This window comes from Canis lupus, chromosome 26 (assembly GCF_011100685.1).
Source record: "Canis lupus familiaris isolate Mischka breed German Shepherd chromosome 26, alternate assembly UU_Cfam_GSD_1.0, whole genome shotgun sequence".
NCBI classification, from domain to species: Eukaryota; Metazoa; Chordata; class Mammalia; order Carnivora; family Canidae; genus Canis; species Canis lupus.
The window spans coordinates 32,907,980-32,933,410 of NC_049247.1; the positions used below are offsets into that span (position 1 = coordinate 32,907,980).

A 25,431-nucleotide genomic window follows, 5' to 3' on the forward strand; every position below is an offset into this window, starting at 1 on the left:
TCTGAGGTCCTACAAGACCTTGTGGTCTTTCTCAAACACACAAGAAAATATCATTCATACACTATTTTAATGTCTATTATTATATTTCCTTTTTAAAATTTTATTTACTTATTCATGAGAGACACAGAGAGAGACAGAGACACAGGCAAAGGGAGAAGCAGATTCCCCGCAGGGAGCCCGATGTGGGACTCGATCCCAGGACCCTGGGACCATGCCCTGAGCCAAAGGCAGACGCTCAACCGCTGAGCCACCCAGGTGTCCCATATTTGCTTTAGAATTTGATACTTGAACTGTGATATTTATTAACTAATCAAAGTATTTCATTATTCGATGAGGCCAAATACCAAAGAGTTGTCATATGTACTGATTATTGATCTGGTTAGTGATCTTAGGACATATATTTGTACACATGCTAAAAATTAACAATTTTTACATGCTTAGATATTCTGATTTTTTTTTGCAACTCTGGCTTATTTTTGCTTCATGGATAGATAGACATTGATACATAAACAAATGAAACCCTTCCACACCTTAAACTCAACCCAACACATGCAAACAATGTGAGGTTGCAAAGGTTTAACGGGACTCTTATTTTATGTGTTTTCTCATTTTAATAAGTGGGTATTTTAAGAAGTAAAGATGATGTTTCGATGATATATCATAGTATTTCAATAGTTCTGCCTAAATACTCAAGTTCTCCCCAAGCTTTAAAGGTAGCCAAATACAGAGAATCATGGGATAAAATGCATGTTTATGTTATGTCCTCATATAAACACTCATTACTATCTCTACACCAAGATCCCAAGTGGATTTTTTTTCTTTCTCCTGTGCTGACTTTATTTATTTATTTATTTATTTATTATTTATTTATTTATTATTCATTCATTCATTCATTTATATTGGAGTTCAATTCGCCAACATATAGCAGTGGGTTTTGCAACTGGTTCTCAAACCTAATGCAATTATGGCACGTGCATATATATGACATACTGTAACAGGTAAGTAGGTGGATGTGAAATGGAAGAAGATGGATGGAAAAAGGGAATCAGGGTCCTGTTGCCAAAAAGTAGACATTAAATCAATGTGGTTGTCTTGTAAGTTCATTCTCACATCAACTATAAATACAGAAGAAAGGGCAGAGAGAGAAATGAAAACAGGGTATTTATACTCAAACTCCTGTCTCACAGAATCTGACCAGTCCTAGTTCTATTTCCCATTCATAGAGAGACTGAAGGAAGTCAGGAGAGAAATATCCAGGAGGACCAAAGTCTCCCTGCCCACTCCCCAAACTCAGCGTGTTGAGTTGGTTCTGTTGTGTCATATTTGGATGCCACCTCAAATTTCCTCTGTAGTTTTGATCCAATTTTTTTTTAAGAATTAATTTGTTCATCAGAGACACACAGAGAGAGGCAGAGACACAGGCAGAGTGAGAGAGGCAGGCTCCATGCAGGGAGCCCGACGTGGGACTCGATCCCAGGTCTCTAGGATCATGCCCTGAGCCAAAGGCAGGCGCCAAACCGCTGAGCCACCCAGGTGTCCTTCCAATTTGAATTCATGTTTCTTTGGTGGAGATTGAATCAAATTTACGTCAAAGGGAATATCAAAATATTGTGCATTTCCTGGGATCAATTCACAAATTCATAGTAAATTCATTTATTCTAATATCACCCGTTCTAGAGAGATTTTTAAGGCTCCAAACTATCACGTTATACATGGTACTTGTGGGACCTAAAAAAGTACTTGTGGGACCTAAAAAGGCTTAGGATCCCTAGAGCCCAGGTTTTAGATTTTTAATCCTCTAATATTTCCAGTACACTTATACTCTTATAGAATGAATGTTTAATTTCCAAGATCTTTATTTTATACCACAATTCAACAGTGCAATATTTGGCAAGGGTTTTTATTAGTAAGACCAAAGATGTATTTACTCTATTAGCACCTCATTACTTGGAAAGAAAACTGAGTATTTTTTTTACTTATTTTAGGATTTTGCAATACTTTTTTATGGAATACATGTGAAGATCCTTTTTGTATGCCAAGCGTTAATGATAATTAGTTTTTCCCAGCATCTTAATAATTAATTGCTAGCAAATTCCATTTTTTTCTTTCTTCTAACCCTCACTAATTGTTTTGCCATCAAGAGACTGCAACACAGTTGATAGGTTGTTATTGTAGTTTCTGAAGCACACAGATTTATATATGAGCATTTTCCATTGCCAATAATTTATTATTTCAACCAATATCTATTCAGCATCCACTAATGACATAATTCGTGTCTAGGCCACTTAGGGGGTACAATGGTTTAAGTTGGGCTGCTAGAATTTTGAGTTTTCGTATTAGGAAATGACATGAAGCCGTTTTCTTCAATCAGTACACAAAAAGGCAGTGGCTGTTGTGTGTGATCTGACCAATGACAAGCTATTTTAGGAATTTGGAAAAGGTTTTTTGGGGGAATTTCTTCCATTTCAGAGGAATAAAAGGGCTCTGGAGAGGTGGATAGGGAAGTTAGTTTTCAATCGCGTGTGATTATATTAGACAGAGGTGAGCAGAGAATGTGTTTTGGAGCTTTAGGTGGAAGGCTGACGGGAGAGGTGTCACCAATGGAAGGGTTTTTACAAGTGTGGGTGGTCCAGCAGAGCTAGGGATGTGAGCTCGCGGAGCAGGGGACACGGACCCAGGACACACGGGCTGCTTAGTGTTAAGGGATGCCCGTTACATCCTTTTGATAGGGAAATGTTTTAGTCAATGATGCTGTCAAATAAAGGACTTATTATTCACTAGCAAAATGATACAGAGACACAGCCTGAAGGTAAAAATGAACAGAATCTGAAGAACAGATTTCAGGGGCACCTGGGTGGCTTAGTGGTTGAGCGTCTGCTTTTGGCTCAGACCTTGATCCCAGGGTTGTGGGATCTAGTCCCACCTCAGGCTCCCCGCAGGGAGCCTGCTTCTCCCTCCGCCTATGTCTCTGTCTCTCTCTCTGTGTCTCTCATGAATAAATAAATAAAATCTTAAAAAAAAAAGAACAGATTTCATATATGCTTCCCTATTTGTCCTGTGCTGGACTGTAACTTAAATCCAAATATAAAGCCAGCGTGACAATGCTCTTTTGAGTTTGAAACTGAGATATGCAAACAGGTAAAACCAAAATGCCCTGAGTCTGTGCGCCCCCCTGTCCACATCTACACTTTTCCACTGGTTTGCACATAGATGCCCACGCTGCTCTTCCCCTCAGCACATACGCGCTTGCTATTCCAAAAGGTTGTGTTTTTTTGTTTGTTTTGTTTTGTTTTGTTTTGTTTTTTCCCCATTAGGAGTTAAGGAACAACAATGCAACCTAATTTCTTATTTGTAATATTTTTTTTATTTTCAGATGTGTATAGTCTTTAAATATCTGACTTTTTAGGAAGATATAGGAAAGCAGAATTTAAAGATGGGTTCTTTGCTCCTCATAACGTTTTTTAACATGTCGAGAGAGGATTTAAACGTTAGTCACGCTCCAACCTTGTACTTTGGAAACATCAATTATTCTAGAATAAGAAGCTTAATTACAGACAAAAATATTGTGATCAGAGAGAAACTGTGATCAAACTCCTCCTTATTCTAGCCAGGAAATAGACGTGGGAAATAAGAAATGCCTTCAATCTTATTTCTCATTCTGTGTTTTTAGTTTGTTTCGGGCTAAAGAGAAATTTCCTTGGGAGAATAAACATCAGGGTGTCCTCATTAATTCCAAAGGTAAGAAACACGGTTCAGGTAATAAAAGGGCCCAGGGCTTTTCACTGCCTGTGGCTTCTAGACACCAGACGTCCTGGACCATATTTATTGGGATAATAAGAGGCTCGTGGCACAGAAGCAGTGAAGGAAGGAGAATGTTTTCGAGATTGAAGATTTGTATCCTTTAAGTTTGTATTGCCTGCTTCTTCCACCCAGAAATGTCTGTGCCTCATAGAAGTTTAAATCCGCCTGCAGTGATATCAAAAGGAGTATTATTTATATTACTATTTTCCTCTTATGGCGCTGAAGATGTATTTGATGACTCCTTGATTCAGTAATTTGGAGCATAATTTTATATGAAATATAAATCATTCATATAATATATACATATATATATGCATGTGTGTGTATGTGTGGGTCCTAGACTTACGTGCACACGTATATACCTCTGATTTACTCAGGATTCATAGCGGGTTAGAGAAGAGAGAGAACAGAGTAGACAAATGAGGAGAATCGATAATACCAGCAACCTGCCACATTTTTGATACTTATGTAGACCCCATTTTATTCTATAAATAATTTATTTGTAATGCATTCAATTAATTAATTTTATAACGGAGTATAATAGTTTCATTTTGGAAAGTCTGGAGAGGAGAAATAAAGAAAAAGAAGCTTATTAAAATAGCCTAAAATCTTAACAGGTAGATATAGACTAATAAAAATTAGTTCATATGCTTATAACTTGTGTATGTGCGTGTATGCATGTGTGCACGCATGTGTGTTTATGTGTGTGTCTGCGTGCATGTGTGTGTGTTTGTGTGCATGCGTGTGTGGGTGTGTCTGCCTGTGTGTGTCTGCGTGCAGGTGTGTGGGTGTGTCTGTGTGTGAGCATGTATGAGCATACATGTGTGTCTGCGTGCATGTGTGTGAATGTGTTTGTGTGCATGCGTGTGTGGGTGTGTCTGTGCGCGTGTGTGCATGGGTGTCTGGGTTTGCATGCATATGTGGGTGTGTCTGCATGCGTGTATCTACGTGCAGGTGTGCGGGAGTATCTGTGTGCAAGCATGTGTGCGCATGCATGTGTGTCTGCGTGCATGTTTGGCTGCATGTGCATCTGTGTGTGTGTTTGTGTGCATGCATGTGTGGGTGTGTCTGTGTGAGTGTATGCATGGTTGTCTGGGTTTGCATGCATGTGTGGGTGTGTCTGCATGCGTGTGTGCATGCATGTGTCTGTGTGCATGTGTGTGCATGTGCAGCTGCATGTGCATGTGTGCGTGTGTTTGTGTGCATGCGTGTTTGCATGCATGCGTGTGGGTGTGTCTGCGTGCATGTGTGTGCATGTGTGTGTAGGTGTGTGGCATCCATGTGTGTGCATGCGTCTGTGTGAGTACATTCATGCGTGGGTGTGTGTTTTGAAAATAAGTCCATAATCACAGGAGTGGAACGTCCAATCCCAAGACCCTCGGTGTGTCCGCAGGGAGCCGCAGAATCTCTGCGGCTCAGCGGGGGGAGCACTGCGGGTTCAGGCTGGCGTCCGGGAGAGACATGCAGGGAGGTGAAAGAAAGAGAAGTCCTTGTTCACATGTTGACATTGACATTATGAAAAACTAAAAGCAGACCAAAGCAGCATGCACATCACTGGAAGGCCTCAGAAGGCAGGCCCCCCACAGTCTGAGCTGGTCCCTGAGAATTGCGCCCTCTGACACCTGCTGAGGTCCTCACGGGGCCGGAGGGCCTCTGAAACTGCGGTGCCCTCAGTGACTTCCCAGGGACTTAGCTCCATCGCCAGAGGCCAGGTGACTTAGCAAGATAGCTGGGGTGCCTACCGGTACTTCAGGGGCACCCTATTTCCAGCCCAGCAGCCTGAGGTCACAAAGTGTTTTTTCTTTATTATGGTTTTACCTAATCACAGAACATCCCCTCTGCATTACCAAACCCCTAGCCACTGATGATGTTTTCCAATGCATAGAGCCCAGGTATATTCCAGAACCAGTCGACAGCAGCCTGTTCCTTCACTTGGGTATTTGCTCTAATGTTGATAATCCCAGTGGCCCTCCGACGGCGGGTCTGAACACAGTTTCCCAGTAAAGACCTACGCCAGCCTGGCTATTCTAGAAAGCACAGCTCAAAATAAGTGTGATGGTTGGGCAGCCCGGGTGGCCTAGCGGTTTAGCGCCACTTTCAGCCCAGGGTGTGATCCTGGGGACCCGGGATCGAGTCCCACGTCGGGCTCCCTGCATGGGGCCTGCTTCTCCCTCTGCCTGTGTCTCTGCCTCTCGCTCTCTCTGTGTCTCTCATGAATAGATAAATAAAATAAAAAATAAAAATAAGTGTGATGGTTAACAAAATGTATTTGAAGTATTGTACAAAGGGAAAGAAAATATCCAAAGTCCTTTAAAGCACACCTCTGTATCAGGGGCCGTGAAACCCAACAGGGTTCTGCAGTTGAGAAAGGTGACTCCTTGGGGTGGGTATCTCAACCCTCAGGGGGTGGGTGCTCTTGGTGGCATAACACCTCACGGTCCAGGCCAGAGCTCTGTCTTGGTCCTGGGTCCTGTCCAGTGTATTTACCCCACTCAGGGCAGCTCCCACAGGCATGTTTTGTCTCTGTATCGTCAGAGATAACTGTAGGAGGAATTTGCCAAACATTCACATCCTCAGGCTTACATAGGCCCACGTGCAAGACACAGTCAACTTATTCCAGACAACACCCGAAATGCCAACCCAGCACCCTATATATTTATATATATATGCAGCAGGCAGACACACACCAGCCCATGCGGGGCTCCTGTGGCAGGGCAGCCCCAGCTTCCGAACCCTGTAAGGGTTCCACTTTCACAAAAGCACAGCACCAGCACATGCACAGCTTCACCCCCCGCACACTCACACACCCGTTGTGAGAACAAAGCAGACTCTCCACGCAAAAAGCGCGGAAAGAAAACAGGGAATGGGGGTCAAACCCTAAACTTTCACAGTCACAGTTTGCTGATCCATATAAAACATGCTTTATGGAAGAGAAGATTCCAGCCTATGCATGTGTTTTGTTTTTGTTTTTCTTTTTCACACAGTTAAGGAATCAACGTACTGGGAGGAGGGATTGGCCGCCTACCTTCATAATCAAGAAGGTTCGTTTCCAAAAGGGTGGTCTCTAGGCCTAGGAAACAGTTGCGCAACTTTATATACAATCTTTACATTTAATTTTTTTTCTTTTTTTGCTTTTTACTACGAAACACCATGATGTGTGGCTTTTCGTAGTGTTCAATATTTTATCTTCAAAATACGTTTTCGGAGTAACATAGTGAATGCACCACGCAGAGGCCTTTCCGCTGTCTCTCCATGAAGTTTAAATATAGTGAACAACTTCTCGAGTTGTCCCACGGACGCAAAAATCTCTTCCCTGGTACGTCGCTAGGCCTTAAATTTGTTCTTTGTCAAATGATCAAGCAGGAATTAAGTGCTTTGGCTGAAGCTCTTTTCCTGGTAGTGGAGCTTTATGCTTTGCAGCAGGAACTTTACCAGGCCTGAGCCTCTATTTTTCTCCTGAATTCATGATTTCCTTTGGAGGGTGAGTCAACATCCAGGATAAATGCCAACAGGTGAACTGAATACAAATGATATCACAGAGATAAAGATTACTCACTCAAATCTGGGCAAGCGTAAGATCTAGCGATCAGCATTTGGCTCTTGGTATTCATGCCCTGAAATAATATGCGGATATAAATAGTGTTCATAGATGCCAATCACATCGGTATGGAAACCAAAATGTCGTATAAAATGTGACTATGCCTTTTTGTCTTTTACTTTAAGGGACAAACACCACCGCACTCTTAAAAATTTCTAAAGAATCTATATGATACCATCTTTATCAATGTTATACCCTTTAGAAAATTCAAATTTTTACCTCTCAAAATTTTTTTAAAGTTTTTTTTTGAAGATTTTATTTATTTATTCATGAGAGACGCACAGAGAGAGGCAGAGATATAGGCAGAGGGAGAAGCAGGCTCCCTGTAAGGAGCTCGATGGGGGACTCGATCCCGGATCCTGAGATCACACCATGGGCCAAAGGCAGCCGCTCAACTGTTGAGCCACCCAGGGAGGGGTCCCACCTCTCAAAAATTTTAAATAAGTATAGACTATGTGATGAGGAGAAAGTAAAACTCTTATTTTGACTCACAAATCTGAAATATACAGTCTGTCTCATACCATCTAAATAAGTTTTATTAGGCGTGCAATTAACTTTTTATCTTTATTTTATTTAACATGATAGGCCATCAGCTCAAAATGATTTCCTCTGCTTACTGAGCTCAGATATTTGTGCTTCTTCAAACACTGAATCAACCTGTCTTCTTAAAGGTCAGAGTTAACCAATACATAGACTCTTGGATTCCATTTTAATGTAATCCCTGATTCTAATTTATTTGATGTCCCCATACACTTCATAATCTAATTATTATTTTCTATAAATGTGGCATCCTAGGTGGCTCGGTCAGTTAAGCGTCTGCCTTCAGCTCAGGTCCATGACCTCAGGGCCCTGGGATCGAGTCCCACATGGGGTTCCCTGCTCTGCAATGAGTCTGCTTCTCCCTCTGCTCCTCCCCTGTGTGTGCGCAGAGTTATCTGCCTTTATCTGTCAAATAAATAAATCAAATATTTTTTTTAAAGTGTGACACCCTGCCCCCTCTTACATATCTGATATACGTTCCTTGTAAATATATGGCAGTTACATGATATACGTACGTGTGCATGAGGCCCAGTTACATGAATCATATCAGAAAATAATTCATCTAATCCTACATTAGTCTCACTTTTTTTTTTAATTTTAATGTTTATTTTTATTTATGATAGTCACACAGAGAGAGAGAGAGAGGCAGAGACACAGGCAGAGGGAGAAGCAGGCTCCATGCACCGGGAGCCCGACGTGGGATTCGATCCCGGGTCTCCAGGATCGCGCCCTGGGCCAAAGGCAGGCACTAAACCGCTGCGCCACCCAGGGATCCCCTAGTCTCACTTTTTAAGGGAAAATATGTCGGCTAAACACACACATAAAAATATAGCACAATTCAATTGTCATGTTAAAGAAGGTATAGCTGTCTTATCCTAACCTCAGCAAACCAGCTCTTGTTGCGCAGACAACTGCCAATTCTTGGAGAATTTCCACACGCTGTGGGTAAGAAGTGTCCTGTTAGACATGAGCAAGTCCTGTGGAGCAGCACAGGAGCGACTACAGAGCACTGCCTGGGAGATCATCCTATGGCTGTAGATGGAGGCAAGGGTGAAAGCTACCGGTTAATGACTAGGAAAGAGTCACCCCTACCACTTCCCCTCTTACAGTGCAACCAGGGATCAGCAAGGAAGTAGCATGGAGTGAATTTACTCAGGGGAATTAATTTGCTATGACCTACAAGCTGCCCTCATCTTTTTCTATAAGGGTGACCGTGGGCAAAGCCCTTAATTTCTTTGAATCCACCTCCATGTCCCCCATTTTGAAAAAGGGAAGAGTAGAAGTTATTCATTCCCAGGACTGCTAAGATGACTATATAGTTGACTACTACTGTCAATCAAATCCTCCAGTGACAGGTGTCAAAGTAAACATTTCATCAAACAGCAAACAACAGGTAGAGAAGGTTTTCCATTCAAGGTTATTTTGATAGGAGAACGAGGCCAGATTGGGGTCTGAACTCAACTCTCTGGGAAGAGGGTGGAAACTTTCTAGCTTTCTTGGTGATGGGATTTCTTTTTTCTTTTCTTTTCTTTTTTTTTTTTTTTTTTTGGTGATGGGATTTCAAAGGGACATCCTAGGATCCTTGAGAAAGACAGTCTTGGGCTGTAAAACTGACAAGATGTTTTTTAAAGACTTACTTCTTGAAGGGGAAGAGGAAGAGTTTACAAGTTTTTTTAAGTAAATGGTCTCAGAAAAAGGGAGGAGAGGCACCTCATTGATTGGGACACAGGTTCTATGGTGGCTAAAGTGAGAAAGAAGTCGAGGTGGAGACAAGTTTAACCAAGCTGAGGGGAATGGGAAGCCCCCTTGGTCACAGGTAATCAGCAGGCACTCAATCAGTGCAGACTGCTATTACTACTATGGTTACAGCCACTTCTGATATGGCTACAACGGTCACTCATAAAGACATCCAGCCTTTTGTAGCGTTTTCAGGAACATACACAACTCTATCTGATTTGTTTGTCTTCCCGCTTCACTCTGTACAGAAGGTCTCTTCCATGACCACATTCCATCAACCAAAATTCTGCATTCCATGGAGCCTAGAAAATTCAGTTTAACTACCAGTATGGACTGAACTGCCTCCATAGTCCCTACCCATGTGCACAAGTCCTAACATCCAAGGTGATGGTATTTGGAAGTGGGGCTTTGGGGAAGTGATTAGGTCTCCAAGAGGTCATGACAATGGGGCCCTGGTGATGAAATTGGGGTCTTTATGAGAGAGTCTGCTCACTGTCCTTCCCTGCCATGTGAGGGCCCAGGAAGAGGGTGAGGAGCCACCACAGGTAAGAGAGGAAGAGGACCTTCCTGAAAACCCAGCCCTGCTGGCACCCCAACCCCAGGCTTTCAGCTCCAGAACTTCTCTGGTTGAAGCTACCGTAGTTTATGTCTATGGTGTTCTGTTAAGGCAGCCCCAGCAGGATGATACAACTGGCCACTCCAGAGAAGTCTTTCCCAATCTCCTCAGATCGAAACACGACAATATCAATGTTGTTAGTGGTGCTGTTACAAGGACTAGTAAGGCAATGGGAAGGACAACCACTTACAGGTGTTTCCTGCATACTGGGAACTGTTTGAGGCACTTTGGACCTATTTCTCACTTACTCCTCATAACAATTTTGTATGACAAGTGTTCCTTTTATCAATAATTTACAAATGTGCAGAGTTTCAACATGGTTAAATAATGGGGTATATAGAAAATTCTGATTTCTCTGAATTATAATATGTTTTATATATATATGTTGATTCCCTTATAGTATTATTGCTACCCCATCAGACTTTACCTTAGGATTTTTAACTATTTTCAATAGTTGCCAGCCGTTTAAGATAAAAAGATGAATATACAACACAAACGTCTTGAGGTGACTCAGATAACCTTGTGATCAAAGAGAATCGGAGACCTGTGAGCACTGTCAGCAATAGGAATACAGAGTGATGGGGGAAATGGCCATCTGGCCAGCATCTGTGCTCTCGATGAGGCTATTGAGTTGCACGCATTGTGTCCTCAACTATTGAAATTACTCCATTGTTGGAATAACAGAAAAAAAAAATAAAAGCAGAGCAAAATGCACAAATTATTTTTGTACATATTGTATAATCATTTTTATACATATTGTAACTCTTTCATTTTCAGATAGGACAGGAAAGTGCAAAGACCTCAAAAATAATTAGATGAAAATTACACATTATTCAGTTAATAAAGTCATAAAAATATAGCAAGAAAATGAGTTGGAAAATAAGTTTGGTGAATTTATTCATACATTATAAAGGATTACATTATAAAGGATTCATACATTATAAAGAATTGTTAAAAAGAGATGGAAATTTAATAATTGTCAATTTAAGGTAAAAGCTACAATGGTGTAGCATGCGCACCTGGGAAATTTAATGACTTCATTACCAGCCTGACCAAATGTCACCTGGGAACTACTATAACCATACTGCATATTGTTAATGGTCACCCAGTACAAGGACTCAAGGTAAACAAGGAGGCAGAGTGTGTAGGGATTCACAGCCTGGATGTGCTAACACTTTTGGAAACTGTTTAGCATAACCTGCTGAAGTTGAATAAAAACCTCTTCAGTAGCACAGATATGCACATAACAGAAATAAAAACACAAATTCATGTAAAATATGCACAGTAATATTTACATCAGCAATATTAATGTTAACCAAAAATGGGAGGAAATCTAAAAGCATATCCACAGTAATAGAGTTAAATGTTTTGGCACAGTCATAAAAACGGAATGTAAGAGGTGTCTCATTGAATATGCTAGTAATTAGTCATGTGTAGCTATTTAAATTTTCAAGAATTAAAATTAAAAGCTAAGTCATTCTGTCTACTAACCACACTTCAAGGGCTCAACCAATAGCCATGGGTCACTAGCGGTTGACACATGGAGAGTGCCCCTATAGAAAATGTCTATTATTGCAAAATAGTCTGTTCAAGAGTGTTGCTTATAGCAAAGAAAATAAAAGCATTATTATGTACTTTCATAAAAATCTCACAAAAACGATGAGCTAAAACATTTAGATGTGGGGTGACTGAGTGATGCAGTAGAGTGAGTATCTGACTCTTGGTTTCAGCTCAGGTCAGATCTCAGGGTCGTGAGATTGAGCCCGCGTCCTTACAGTGTCTCCTTCCCTCTGTTCCTCTTGCCTGTGCTCACTCACTCTCTTAAAATAAATAAATCTTTTTTAAAATATAAAATAATAGATTTAAAATTATATACTGTAAAAAATATATACTGTATGGTTATAATTATTTTTTTAAGAAACTCAGGTTGTTTTATAATAGGACTGGACAATTTAGCCAGTTCATCTCAGGGGCAGGATATGAAAGTTTTAGCTCCTCTACATCGTAGCCAACACTTGGTATGCTCAGTCTTTATTTTTAGTCATTCCAAGATAATCAGATATACAATGTGCAAATGTTTCTACTTCCTAAGGTCCATTAATTTTCATATACAGTATGTGGTTTGAATCAATGTTTTTCTTTTTTTTTTTAATATGGACATCTAGTGGTTTGTAGCAATGGCTAGCCTTCTTCCACGTGATCACTCAGTGCTTTTCACTTCTGTAAAAAAATCAGTTGACATATTTACTAGGTCCTAAGACTCGACTTTATTAGATATGTTCTGCCTACAGCCACCATATTAGAAATGTGATTTACTTTCAAGACGTATAGGGGCAGACGGGCAGGGAGGTAGGTAAATGTATAACTAGACACATCAGTACATTTGGAAAACTGTTAACGGCTGGAGAGTCTGGGGGGAAAGGTCCAGGTGTTTTCTGGACAATACTGTCACATTTTCATGCATTCACAGTTGGTCACACTAAAGAGCTAAATGACAAGAAAAAAAAAATTCTAAAACTACTGTGATTTTGCACGTAACAGTAACTTTTTACATAAGGAAGGGATGATTCCAAACTTGGTAAGGTATAGTTACTTAGTTACTTTATAAACCCGTTGATACTATTTTTAAAATTTTATTTATTTATTAGAGAAAGATAGAGAGAGGGCACACGTGTACACGCAGTGGGGAGGGGCCGAGGGAGAGCGAGAAGCAGACTCCCACCTGAGCAGGGAGCCCGACGTAGGACTTGATCCCAGGACTGCTGGGATCATGACCTGAGCCAAAGGCAGATGCTTCACCAAGTGAGCCACCCAGTGCCCCAATGCTATTTTTAAATGTTTGGAAGCGGCATGGGAAGAGTACATTTTAAAAGCTTATATTGACCATATATTCAAATAAATATTTGATCTCATGTCATGACTATCATTGACATAGATTTACATGTTGACATATTTATTGTTAAATGACTAATATTATATATGCTATTTTTCTAAAAAGTGAACACAATTCATGAAGTAACAGGTTTTCAACAATTCAGTATCTTCAAGGTTTTTTCTTTTTTCTTTCTTTTTTTTTTTTGCAATACTCATATTCCTACGAGAGACGTTAAATCTATATTCTAATTTCACGGCACAAAAGCACGGACATTGTGAGTGGGTACTGCATTCATGAGACCATCAATTCCAATCTTGAGATTGTTTCACAAAGAAGATGGGTTCTCTTTCCTTATACTGGCTTTGCAGATCATACCAGCCCTCAATTATTTTCTAGTACACTATAGAGTCTCAAAAAGTCTAAATAATGACCTGAATTCTAATGACCTTCAAATTTGACCTATCTGTATACAAAAAGAACAAGCTTGATTTGTATTTTTGTTCTTTCTGTCTATATAACACTGACACCCATATAGTGTGTTGCTATTAGAATTTAAGAAAGATTAATAATTATTCTTTTGTTGTTGTGTCAGAAAAAAATATTTCCAGTATCTTCCTGGAAATCCTACTATTCGAACTTATCAAAAGTCTTGTTGTTTCAATTTGCCAAAACCATGTGCTGAAGAGCAACGGGAAGTTTTAGAGATCTCTAAAATTGGGTTATTGTAAAGAAAAATCCTAAGGAGATACTAAATATAAATACTAAGCCAATTTATTTATACTTTCCCCAAATTGTTGACTGGGTTTTACCCAGTAATCTGAATATCCACATCTAAACACTAGATCGGAGAGAGGAATGGTCACAAAGATATGGTTATTGCTAAGCCTGTTGATTATTTTACAACAACTTGGGGAAATGTAACATTTAACCTCTTTTGTTCACTCAGCATCAGAGTAGTCATGAGCACCCAGAAAAGTGGTCATTCTGCTCAGGAATAATATCAGAAACCAAATGAAATGATTTTTAAAAAATGAATGAGGAGAACGATTTGGAGAATAATGTTTTATGTAGTCAGATAATGCTCTATAACCGTATCTTACATGAGCATTGAAAATATAGCTTGGAACAGGGGCAAATTAGTGTTTTCAGGAATGGAATGTATAAGGACTTGATAAGCATAATTATCATCTGTTTAAAAAAAGGAAAGAAAGGGAATTTAACTAAAAATGGTAAGTACAGGCACAGTGATTATAGCCAGCAAACACTTGGTACTGAAGTCTTTCATAGTCTAGACAGTTTTTAGGCATACTTCTATTTTAATGACTACAGTTTAACTTTTAATGATTAAGTATAAGAACAGAACAAATTGGCAGTTGATATTTTCAATAATAAATCAGTTTAAAGAATAAGCAAATTTATGGAACACCTTACTCGAATGTATTTTTTAAAAATATTTTATTTATTTATTCATGAGAGACACAGAGGGAGGCAGAGACCCAGGCAGAGGGAGAAGCAGGCTCCATGCAGGGAGCCCGACATGGGACTCGATCCCGGGACCCTGGGGTCACTCCCTGAGCCAAAGGCAGACGCTCAATCCCTGAGCCACCCAGGTGCCCCTGAATATGTTTTTGCAAAGCTTTTCATATACTGATATACCTAAGGTCACAAAAGTGCTCCCGTAAGACTTATTTAAAACTTTAAATCATAGAGTTGAAATAGTCTGGCCCTGAGTTAAATAAAAATATTCTCATGAGACAAATGACTCTTTTTTTTTTCTTTTTTGGCCTCAGAATATTTATCCTCTGAAATGCTGTGAGTTTTTTAAGTGAACACACTGCCGGAGGAGCTGGTTAGGACTCACAGCACTGTGGAGCCCAGTGTACAGAGAGCTGCCCCACACCCCGGCCCTGCACACAAAGCCTCCCGCGCTGCAACACCCCCCAGAAGACTGCTGCTTTGTCACAACCCATGGGCCAGGACTGGCATCATTATCACCAATGGCCGGTAGCAGACACCTGTGTTCCCTCCTATACAGTCTGTGGGGTTGAACATCTGTCAAGACACACGTGCACCCTTACCATGTCCTACAGAACCTAACCCTGTGCTTTGCCCTGTTATCCCTCCCTCCCCAGCCCCTGCCATTCACTGGTCTTTTACCGTCCCCACCACTGCATGTCTTCCAGGAGGTCACATAGTTGAGATGCACAGATCTTCCCAGGCTTCCTTCCTTCCTGAGCCGGAAATTCCTGCGTGACTTCCCCTGTATGGAGGCACCGCTGAATCACCTGCTAACCTCCTGAAGACTGTCTTCCAAGTCTTGGCAATTCTGACAAAAGGCTGCATAATTATGACAAAAGTCATAATCCGTATGCAGACTCCGCATGGACATGTTTCCAACTCCTTCAGGAGGTGCCAAAGAGCACAGTCGCTGGATTGTGCGGCAAGTGTCTTCCCAAGTGGCTGCACCACGTTGCTTTCCAAACCAGCAGCCAGGGAGAGTCCCCTAGGTCCCCCATCCCCTATAGGGCTCGCTGTGCTCAGCATTCGGACATTTGCCCCCATGCTAGGTGAGTAGTGAGACTTTCTTTTGAAAAATACTTTGGATACCTTCTAAAATTGAGTAGAAACCCCCCACCTCCAAAAAAAAATTAGTATCCTTGATGATGGAGTATTTCTACCCATTATCTAGCACAGAAACACACTGGCAAACGTGTCCAGTCTCCTTCCTTGTACTTTCTGTAGAACGTAACATGTAGAGCATTTTTATTTTCCTTCCTTCCTTTTCCTTTCATTTTTTTTTTTAATAACCTGAAACTTTTGCTTGAAATAAGATAGCCAGTCTCTACCCACACAGCAGTTTACTGTGGGAGTCGTGGACCCTGACTTTGAACAAGCGCCCTGGTGGCCTAGGCAGTGTGACCTGACTCTGGGCCTCCTCGGTCTACACCACTCACTCTCAGAGTCCTGGAACGCTGGAAATGATTACACGGGAAGGGCCCCTAGAGGTAAAAAGCACATAAGGGAGATTGGCGAAGATACTCTTGAAAATTGATGAGGGATGTAAGCACCATACTTCTGGACAGAAAGGAGATTTTAGAATCGGATTTGTAAGTCTGTAAATACTTTAGACATCTGGCTTTGGAAGGGAAAACAATCTGACTTTCCAAATTCTCTCTCAACTGTCCAATCACATATGCCAAGTGGTTGGATTTCAGACAGAAGCTCAAAGCTGACATTCTCTTCGGTAATAATTAGGCATAAGTCATACCAATTTCCCAGTGATTTCTCAGATTGTTCGTTCTTCCTCTTTTTAACCCACAAGAGTTCCTATTTTTTATGGAAAGGAAAATGGATCCATTTTTTCAAATCCTAAAAACAACTTGAGGAATGCATTGCTGTCATCGCTTTCCTGAGGCTGATTTGTATAACATGTACTTCCTGGCTTCCTTTTTTTTTTTTTTTTCCCCCAAAATCTCTCTTTGGATTACAAAGCAGATACTCTTTTTTTTTTTTTTTTTTTTTTTTTTTACAAAGCAGATACTCTTAAGTTTATGTCATCTCTTTGAACTTATGAAGCTTATTACTGCTCCTGGGCATGGAAAATTTGTACAGAGGAATGGATGCGCTTTGGAGAGCCCGGGTTTAACTTGGAGCACTACCATTCATCGGCTCTACCATGCTGAACCATCAGATTTCGTGAGTAACGATCCTTTCACGTGCAAACATGAAGGTTGCAGTTTCCATCTCACTATCCTTGTCACTTTGCTAGGACTATCGATGGAGATAAAAGCATAGTGTGAACTCTTCAGAGTCACCTGCACATCAGAGGATAAAGAGTAGGGACGATGAGGAACATAAGGAGTGGTCACTTCACTTGTAGTTTCAAGGTCAAAGTGCTCAGGCAATTTGTTGTTATTTGTTTTTTTTTTTTGTTTGTTTTGTTTTGTTTTAACAATTTATTTATTTATTTATTTATTTATTTATTTATTTATTTGAGACAAAGAGAAAGAGAGGCAGAGACATGGGCAGAGGGAGAAGCAGGCTCCATGCAGGGAGCCCGATGTGGGACTCGATCCCAGGACCCCACCATCACGCCCTGAGCTGAAGGCAAAAGTTCAACCGCTGAACCACCCAGGAGTCCCTGTTCAGGCACTTTGACATCAGAAGTGCCATCTGGTCAAACAGATGCACCATCCTAGAGAATTTTTACATGGCCAGGTGTTTAAAGTTTAAATTGCAGGCTAGCAGTTGGTATCTTGTTAGTTTTTATTCTCGAATAGGTCCTTGTTAGTGTCTACCCTCAAATAAATTCTTAACATTTATCCTCAAATAAACTCTCTAAAAATTCTCAAGATAATTCACATGGATTCTGAATTCTCCCATAGCTGAGATATGACTGTTAGCTGCATTAAAGGGATGACTATTTCTTGGACTGTTTTTATTGGCTCAGAATGGATCAACTTAGATTTATGTGAGTAAGCGGTAATTACGGACCTTTTGAAATTAATTTGAAGGGTTATGGCTAATGAAAACATTTACATAAAAATTGGATTTGTGTTGCAATGAAATCAGATCAGAGGTATTTTGTTCTGAGTTACTCAAATGTTTTTTCCCATTACAATTTTATTATTTCATATTAACGGTAGTTACATAAATTCGCTTTCCTCGTCCCTGGTTGGTTGTGTCCTGCCATCATACTCTCACAAAGACATTCCTGTACACTTTTCAGTTGACTCTACCCTCTTGGACGGATTGAATTAATGTACAACTCTCTTTTACATTGAGCTTCTAAAAATACAAATACTTGGCAAAATTGTGATTAACACACGTCTTTGTCAGTTCAGGCTGCTATAACAAATCATCTTCTTCCTCCAAGTTCATCCAGTGAACAATCTCCACTAACACAGTTCGATGCAACTGCCGTGGCTTTTTCTAAGATCGCAGCAGTTTTACCCAGTATCGTTTCGTACCATCAGTGAGAACAGCAACAGAGAAAAAATGTGACCAGCATTCCATATTATTATACAAATAGCATTTATGTTAAGGAGAGACACCCCAGAAAGGTCTCAGGGCCTCTCAGGAGTCCACAGAGCGCTCAAAGCTTGCTGCGCAGAACCCTGAGAAGATGCCGTGGCCCTCAGATGAGAACTTCACTCCGGTGCTTAGCAAATCGGGCTGCGCTCTCTGTTTATTGAGACAGAGAAACAAGCATTTGCCAAAATGGTAGCTGCAAATAAATGTGCCCACCCCCACATGAACCCATCTGGAAGAGCACCTGCACTCTATGCCAACCTCAGTCCTTCTCCAAGGCTTGTCCAACTTCAGCAGAAGTCCAAATGAGATGCATTAAGACTCATTCAATTTACACTTTCGAAGTCTTTGAGAGCAAAACTAATGCTGGTGACTCCCCAGGAAATATGGCATATCTTTTGGGTTACAATTCTAACATATAGGGAAAGTTGTAGGAACTCCCACGACTCTTCCTTCAATTTTAGTCCTCAATGCACAGATTCTATCACCAATGTGAAGATGCCGTCGAAAGTATGCATTTAAGGACAGGACAAATGACTCCAGATCAAGAGTAATTTTCTGTTAAAAATATTAACTAAGATATAAAGATGCTTGCCATCCACTTCAGTCCGACAACACATCATGATCAACTAGCTGTCTGTGAAGACCCTTGTAGGTCAAACCAAAACATTATTTCTTTGGTACCATTACCTGCTATGGAGACCACACTCTGTCTCTTGGTTAAATGTCCCGGCCACACCAGAATCTACCAATTTCTAACGAACTGAGAAGCCCATTTCAACAGCAGTGGCTCCTGTCTTTGTTCCTATTTCTCAAGGACATCCATTATTGTGCTTTTGAAGGATGCAAGCGTTCTCTTCGTATCTTTCTCCATGCCTTGGGGAAAGGACAATTTCCAAGGCCCAGAGGGGATGCCCAAGGAATGTATTCCACGCCAGAGCAGAATTCCTGCCCAGGTGCATTTTATAGCTTTTCTGGATTATTGCTGCTGAGCATTTTCCATTCTTTCTTTCTAAATAGTAGTTGTGTGTGTGTGCGTGTGTGAGTGTATTCATCAGCTTGCGCCGCATAACAAAATACCACAGCCTAGGTGGCTTAAATAACATAAGTTAATTTTCTCACAATTCTGGAGGTTAGGAATCCAAGATCAAGATTCCAATGGATTCTGCTTCTGGTGAAGATTCTCTTCCTGGCCTGCAGGTGGTCACCTTCTCGCCATGTCCTCACATGGTCTTTCCTGGTGTGTGTGTGGAACAGAGAGCGAGAAAGTTCTCTGATGTCCCCTCTTATGAGGATAATAATCCTCTTGGATCAGGGCCCAACCCTTGTGACCTCATTTAACTTTAATTTCTTCCTTAGAGACCCCACCTCCAAATACAGCCGTCCTGAGTATTAGTACTCTAACATATGCATTTGGGAGGAGACACAAACATTCTGTCATAATTGTGTGTGTGTGTGTTTTCTAGGGGGAAAAGGGTAAGAACAGATACTTGGGAAGTCAGAATGTGGATATATGTCTTTTAAAATAGGGTAAGGCTTGGGCCTATAGCCAACCAATTAAACATTACTCATTCTAGCCTTTCTTATAGCTAGAATAATTTCTCAATAAATAGAATATGAGCAGAATTGTTAAGTGGGAATTTCCACACTGCTTTCTTGAAAAGAAGTCACTTATCTTCCAGACACTCGTCCCTCTTTCCCCAGTCTGGAATGTGGGTATGGAGGTGACCTGGCTCCACAAGCAGACGAGGACAAGTGTTTCAGGAAAAGTGTCAGAGAGATAGAAGAAATCTGTCTCTGAATGACCTCATGATCAGAGCTGTTTTAGGAACCTGTTCTTGTCATCTCTGTGCTATTACGTGACAGAGAAAGAAACTATCTTGTTAGAGCTTTTGCATTTTGATGTCTTTTGGGTTCTAGCATTTTAGGCTCATCCCTGATTAATACCATGGAAGAATACTAATTATCAAGGATTAATATTCCTCAGCCTCAATTAATATTTATACTTTCTACCATCCATGCATATTCTCAAATATCATTTGCTTAGAATTTTGAAAATTGTTCATATTTCTCATAGAACAAAGTCCTGCTCTAAGGGTTCTGGTTCTTCAATCCTATTTTTCAAAGACTGATATTCCAGTCATTCCACGGCTCTGAATAATTGATATAAATCGTTGCACAGTTGATTTGCTCTTAGCAAAGGCTCTGAAGACTGCAATTGATCGCTAAGACAGATGACATAGTCTGCCCAGTTATGCTATAACATGGTTGGGGGCTGCATGATGATAATGGTCTCAGGCTCAATTTCAAGAGCAGTATTGAAATTATTGGCTCTTCGAAAAATAATGTCATGTTGCAATTTGTTCTACATCCTCTCCTTAAAACTCTACATGCTTTGTGAGTAAAATATCTATTATGTGACACTATATAAATGCAGTTTGTGATGAATAATCTATTCCTGTTAAATTAGAATTTACATATGTACTGAATATTGTCTCAACGTTCTCTACCATCATAATTTTGCTTATATTATCAATTCATCTACTGTTTGACAAATAGCCATTAGGTGGCTGCCACCTGTCAGCCATTTTGTGAGGCTCTTGGAGACGGTTTATTGAATAAGATAGTTTCTAGAAATGCTATATTTAAACCTCTGTCCATAACTAAATCCCCTCTGATATTTCAAGTCCAAACGTGTTCTTTACCAATTTCTGAAAGTCCATTTCATGGCAGTAATTACAGGCAGTAAACCACAGTGGCAATAAAGCAGATCTCAGAGTCAGAAAGACCCTAGTTTATTTTTTATTTTATTTTATTTTTAAGATTTTATTTATTTATTCTTGAGAGACACAGAGAGAGAGAGAGGCAGAGACAGGCAGAGGGAGAAGCAGGCTCCACGCAGAGAGCTCCTGCAGGGAGCAGGTTCCATGCAGGGACTCGATCTGGGGTCTCCAGGATCACACCCTGGGTGCAAGGTGGCACTAAACTGCTGAGCCACCCAGGATGTCCAAGACCCTAGTTTAAAATGATACATACAACTCAAAATCATCGAATGGAACTGGGAAAATTAATAAAGCATTGTGAAATTCAGTTTACTTAACTGTTAAATGCAGATGGTGACACTTGATAATATGGTTGTTCTAGGGCTAAAGCACAACAGCCTCGATTCTCTACATCCTCCTGGCTGCTGCCCTGGTGTAGGTTCTGAGCAGAACTTCCCGCAGGCTTGTTGACTTCTACCCACTTTTAAACATGGAATATCTCAACCTTCAGTCTCAAGTCCTTTTCTTTTTCACCCTATGCTTGCTCCCCCAAGTGACTTCATCCATATCCGTGACTGAAGCATTGACCTAAACACAGAAGTCCCCTAACACTGTATTACCAGTACAGGTGTTTCTTCTACATTTAAGCAATTTACAAGTAATTTCTATTGATTTATCATCAAATCTCCTCTTTTTTGCTGCTGTCAAATGTCTCTTTTGAAGACGTTTCGCTGATTTTTTTTTTCCTGTTAGTATATTTTTCACCCCTTGATTTTCCATTTGTTCTTTCTAATTTTGGTTTTCTCCAGTCTGAGACTGTTGATCTGCTTGTAGGTCACTGTCATATATGACTTTAACTCTCTAAAGATATACTTTTTAAGAGTTGTGTTAAGATCAAATCTGTTAATTCACACATCTGGAGTTTCTTGACAAAGCTGCTATGGAGTGCCCTTTTTATCCGTGTTTCCAATTTTTATTCTCTTCTCAGCTCTAGTAGTTTTTATTGTATATTGGATATCAAGGAAGAAATATTATAAAGACTCTGGTCTATGTTCGCTTTTGCAGTTTGTTGATACTGTTTTAGGAGGAAGTTGGGTTGGTCAGCCTCTAATTGCAGATTGCTTCCTTTGCGTTGGTTAATGGCTGGAATATCTGCTCAAGTTCTTTGAGCTCTCTCATGTGTGCCTTCTACTTGGAGTCATTGTTTTTTTTTTTTTTTAAGATTTTATTTATTTATTCATGAGAGACACACAGAGAGAGAGGCAGAGATATAGGCAGAGGGAGAAGTAAGCTCCCCTAGGGGAGTCAAATGCAGGATTTAATCCCAGGATCCCAGGATCATGACTTGAGCTAAAGGCAGATGCTCAACCACTGAGCCACCCAGGTGCCCATGCTTGGAGTCATCTCTTTTATGAGTGGTTCAGTGGTCTTCTAATGCTGTGTTTTGAATCTATAAACAGATTAGGAGGCCTTCCTCTTTACAGAGCCCTCATTTCCAGAACTCCTCATTCATTGTTCAGCAGCTTTGACACCATAGCCTAAAACTCATTATTTCACTCCGTGGTCCAGTAGCACCATGGCTTTCTGCATGAAGTTGAATGGCATTGTAGAGCATGGACCGGAATTTGCCCTCAGGTGACACTTGATAATATGGTTGTTATCCCAAATCTCTTCCCTCTTTTCAAGAGTCAGCTTTCCCCTAAGCTTGGCATACTTGTGACCACACTCTAATGCTTTCATATATTTGTAGTCTTCAAAAACTGAATCAAGAAGAAACAGAAAATCTGAACAGACTAATTACTAGCAATGAGATTGAGTGGGTAATCAAAAAACTCACAACAAACAAAGGTCCTGGGCCCGATGGCATCACAGGCCATCTACCTATCATGCAAACAAGTATCAATAGTTATTCTCCTCAAACTGTTCCAAAAAATAGAAGATAAAGGAAAGCTTCCAAATTCATTCTATGGGGCCATCATTACCCTGATATCAAGACCAGATAAAGATTCTAGAAAAAAGAATATAACAGGCCAACATCTCTCATAAACACAGATGCAGAAATCCTCTACAAAATAAATGATTGACTATATATTACTGTGTATTATATACTATAGATATGAGTTTAGAAATGATGTCTTCTTTCCCATGCTACTTCCCTTGAACACCTAGGAACACAGAGTCCTATGTGACCTTTACCAACTGGAGATTCCTATATTTACAGTTTGTTTTATTTATTGTGAGGCCTGAACTACTTTCAATACACCCTTAGTGTTTGGTTGTGGTGTTCAGAGTTCCTTCCCAAAGATCCTGAAGCCCTGTGCCCGTGAGTTTTTAGAAAGCTTCTACTTAGTTCAAGAGTCTCTCCTAGAATGGTCAGAAATGTTAACGCAAAAGACAGTTCATGCCATATATTAACAAGAACGTATCAAAAACCCACTGACACATCCAAATTGTCATGAATTCTAATCTAATATATGGGAAGAAGATATAAGAGATTAAAAAAAAAATGCCTTACCGGCCTACCCAGATAGTGTTATTTTTCCACTCTATTCTTTAATATTCTCTTGTGAATTCAGAGGTTTGGAAGAATTCTAGAAGGGCACCGCAAGGGCTGGGATTATAAAGTGGGGACACACTCAGGGTTATATTCTTAGGTGAAATTAAAAGCGCATTATTTGGAGAAGACACTGTCAAAAGGTAAGGTGAGAACATTACATTCTCGGGAGTTTATGGGAGCACACACAGATTTCAATTGAGCAGTCCCAGACTAAAGGTGCCCAGGGGCTGGTGGGGAGGAAGCTTACAGAGAAGACGCAGAAGCAAAGCTAGGAAATCGGCCACAGTGTATGCAGTTGCCCTACTTGGGAAAGCCTAGTTAGCTGATTGTTTGTGGTTGGTTTCTCTTATGTATCATTTTCTGGGATTTAGTGCGTTGATTCTGGCTGGGGTTTTGGTTGGCTCACGTAGGGCGCCAGGGTATCAGAGCCACCTCAGTGCACTGGCCTCCTTGTGTGATTGCTTTAACCACAGAGAGGCAGAAATAGTATTGCACAGAGCAAGGGTAATAAAGCCAAAATAAGGAACAGTTAAAAATAAATCCATGAGAGGGGCACTTGGCTGGTCTAGTGGGTTGAGTGTCAGACTCTTGATTTTGGCTCAGATCGTGACCTCAGGGTGTGGGACTGAGCCCCACATCAGGGTCCATGCTCAGCGAGGAGTCTGCTTGAGATTCTCTCTCCCTCTCCCCACTCCCTTGCTCACACACATGTGCTTCCTCCCTTTGTCTAAAAATTAAAAAAAAAAATAAATTCATGAATTTAGTCAGTTGAGTAAACCATTCCCTCATTCCTTCAATTTTCCACTCACTCACTGTAGAGAGCACACTGGTGCCAGCAGTTAAAGGGACTTCAGGGATCCCTGGGTGGCGCAGCGGTTTGGCGCCTGCCTTTGGCCCAGGGCGCGATCCTGGAGACCCGGGATCGAATCCCACATCGGGCTCCCGGTGCATGGAGCCTGCTTCTCCCTCTGCCTGTGTCTCTGACTCTCTCTCTCTCTCTGTGACTATCATAAATAAAAAAAAAAAAAAAAATTAAAAAAAAAAAAAAAAAAAAGGGACTTCAGACAGGAGATTGCTGAGACCGGCACCAGCTGACGACACCCCAGAACTGATGATGAGCAGAATCAGCGGAGGTCTGCAGGGGCCCAAGGCCCACTGCATCCCTTTAAACAGGGAACAATGTTGGCCTTGAACTGTCAGACTCTTCAGACCTGACTCCTCCATGTCTGACCACTTCCAAAAGACAGCTCTCCCCCAAGGCTCTGCCCAAATCACCTCTGAACAGAATTGAGACCCCTCCCTGCTTGTGCATGAGAATCAGTAAGTGTTGAGAGCTGGCCCAGACCAGAGGAAGGCCTCATCTCAGCCGTGTACCACAGACTAACTTCGTGTTTGGTTGGATAACGTGTAACCCCCTGTGTTATCGTGTTTGTTGTGTGGTTTTTCTTGGGTCTCACTCTGTGTGCTGTGTAAGAAGCTAAGTTAAGCACATGGTGAAATACCCTTGAATTTGGAATCCTGAACCTGCGTTATGGTTATGGTAGCCTTGCTTCAGGACTGAGTACACCTGATGCTGTGAAAGACACGACTTCGGTGTGCACGTCCTGAGCTGCTCCTGACACTCACGCATTCGCAGTCATTCATGCACCACGCATGCACCATGTTGCTACTCATTGCTTCATTTGTGCCAGACACGCTAAGGGCCAGGCTGCGTGGAGGTAAAATAAATACTTTCAATACTTGCATGAACGAAGCTCATATTTTAGTGGGACAGATTCAACAAGGTCTATGGAGGCTAGCGCATTGAATTTTGGGTACAAAAGTCCCATCTTATTTTTCCTTACTTTTCTTCTCACTGTTTTTCATTTCTTTCCAGAGTTAGTGCACATGGCTTGGGTGTAATATTTTTCTGTT

The 25,431-nt window shown here is 40.9% G+C and overlaps 1 long non-coding RNA gene across 1 annotated transcript; it reads left to right on the top strand.

Moving 5' to 3' along the window:
- Window positions 1-10,033: 10,033 nt before the first annotated feature.
- LOC119866102 lies at window positions 10,034-17,061 on the top strand. The gene is made up of 3 exons (XR_005379035.1): window positions 10,034-10,221; window positions 14,958-15,734; window positions 16,705-17,061. It is a non-coding gene; the product is annotated as an uncharacterized LOC119866102 (long non-coding RNA).
- The last annotated feature ends 8,370 nt before the right edge of the window (window positions 17,062-25,431 follow it).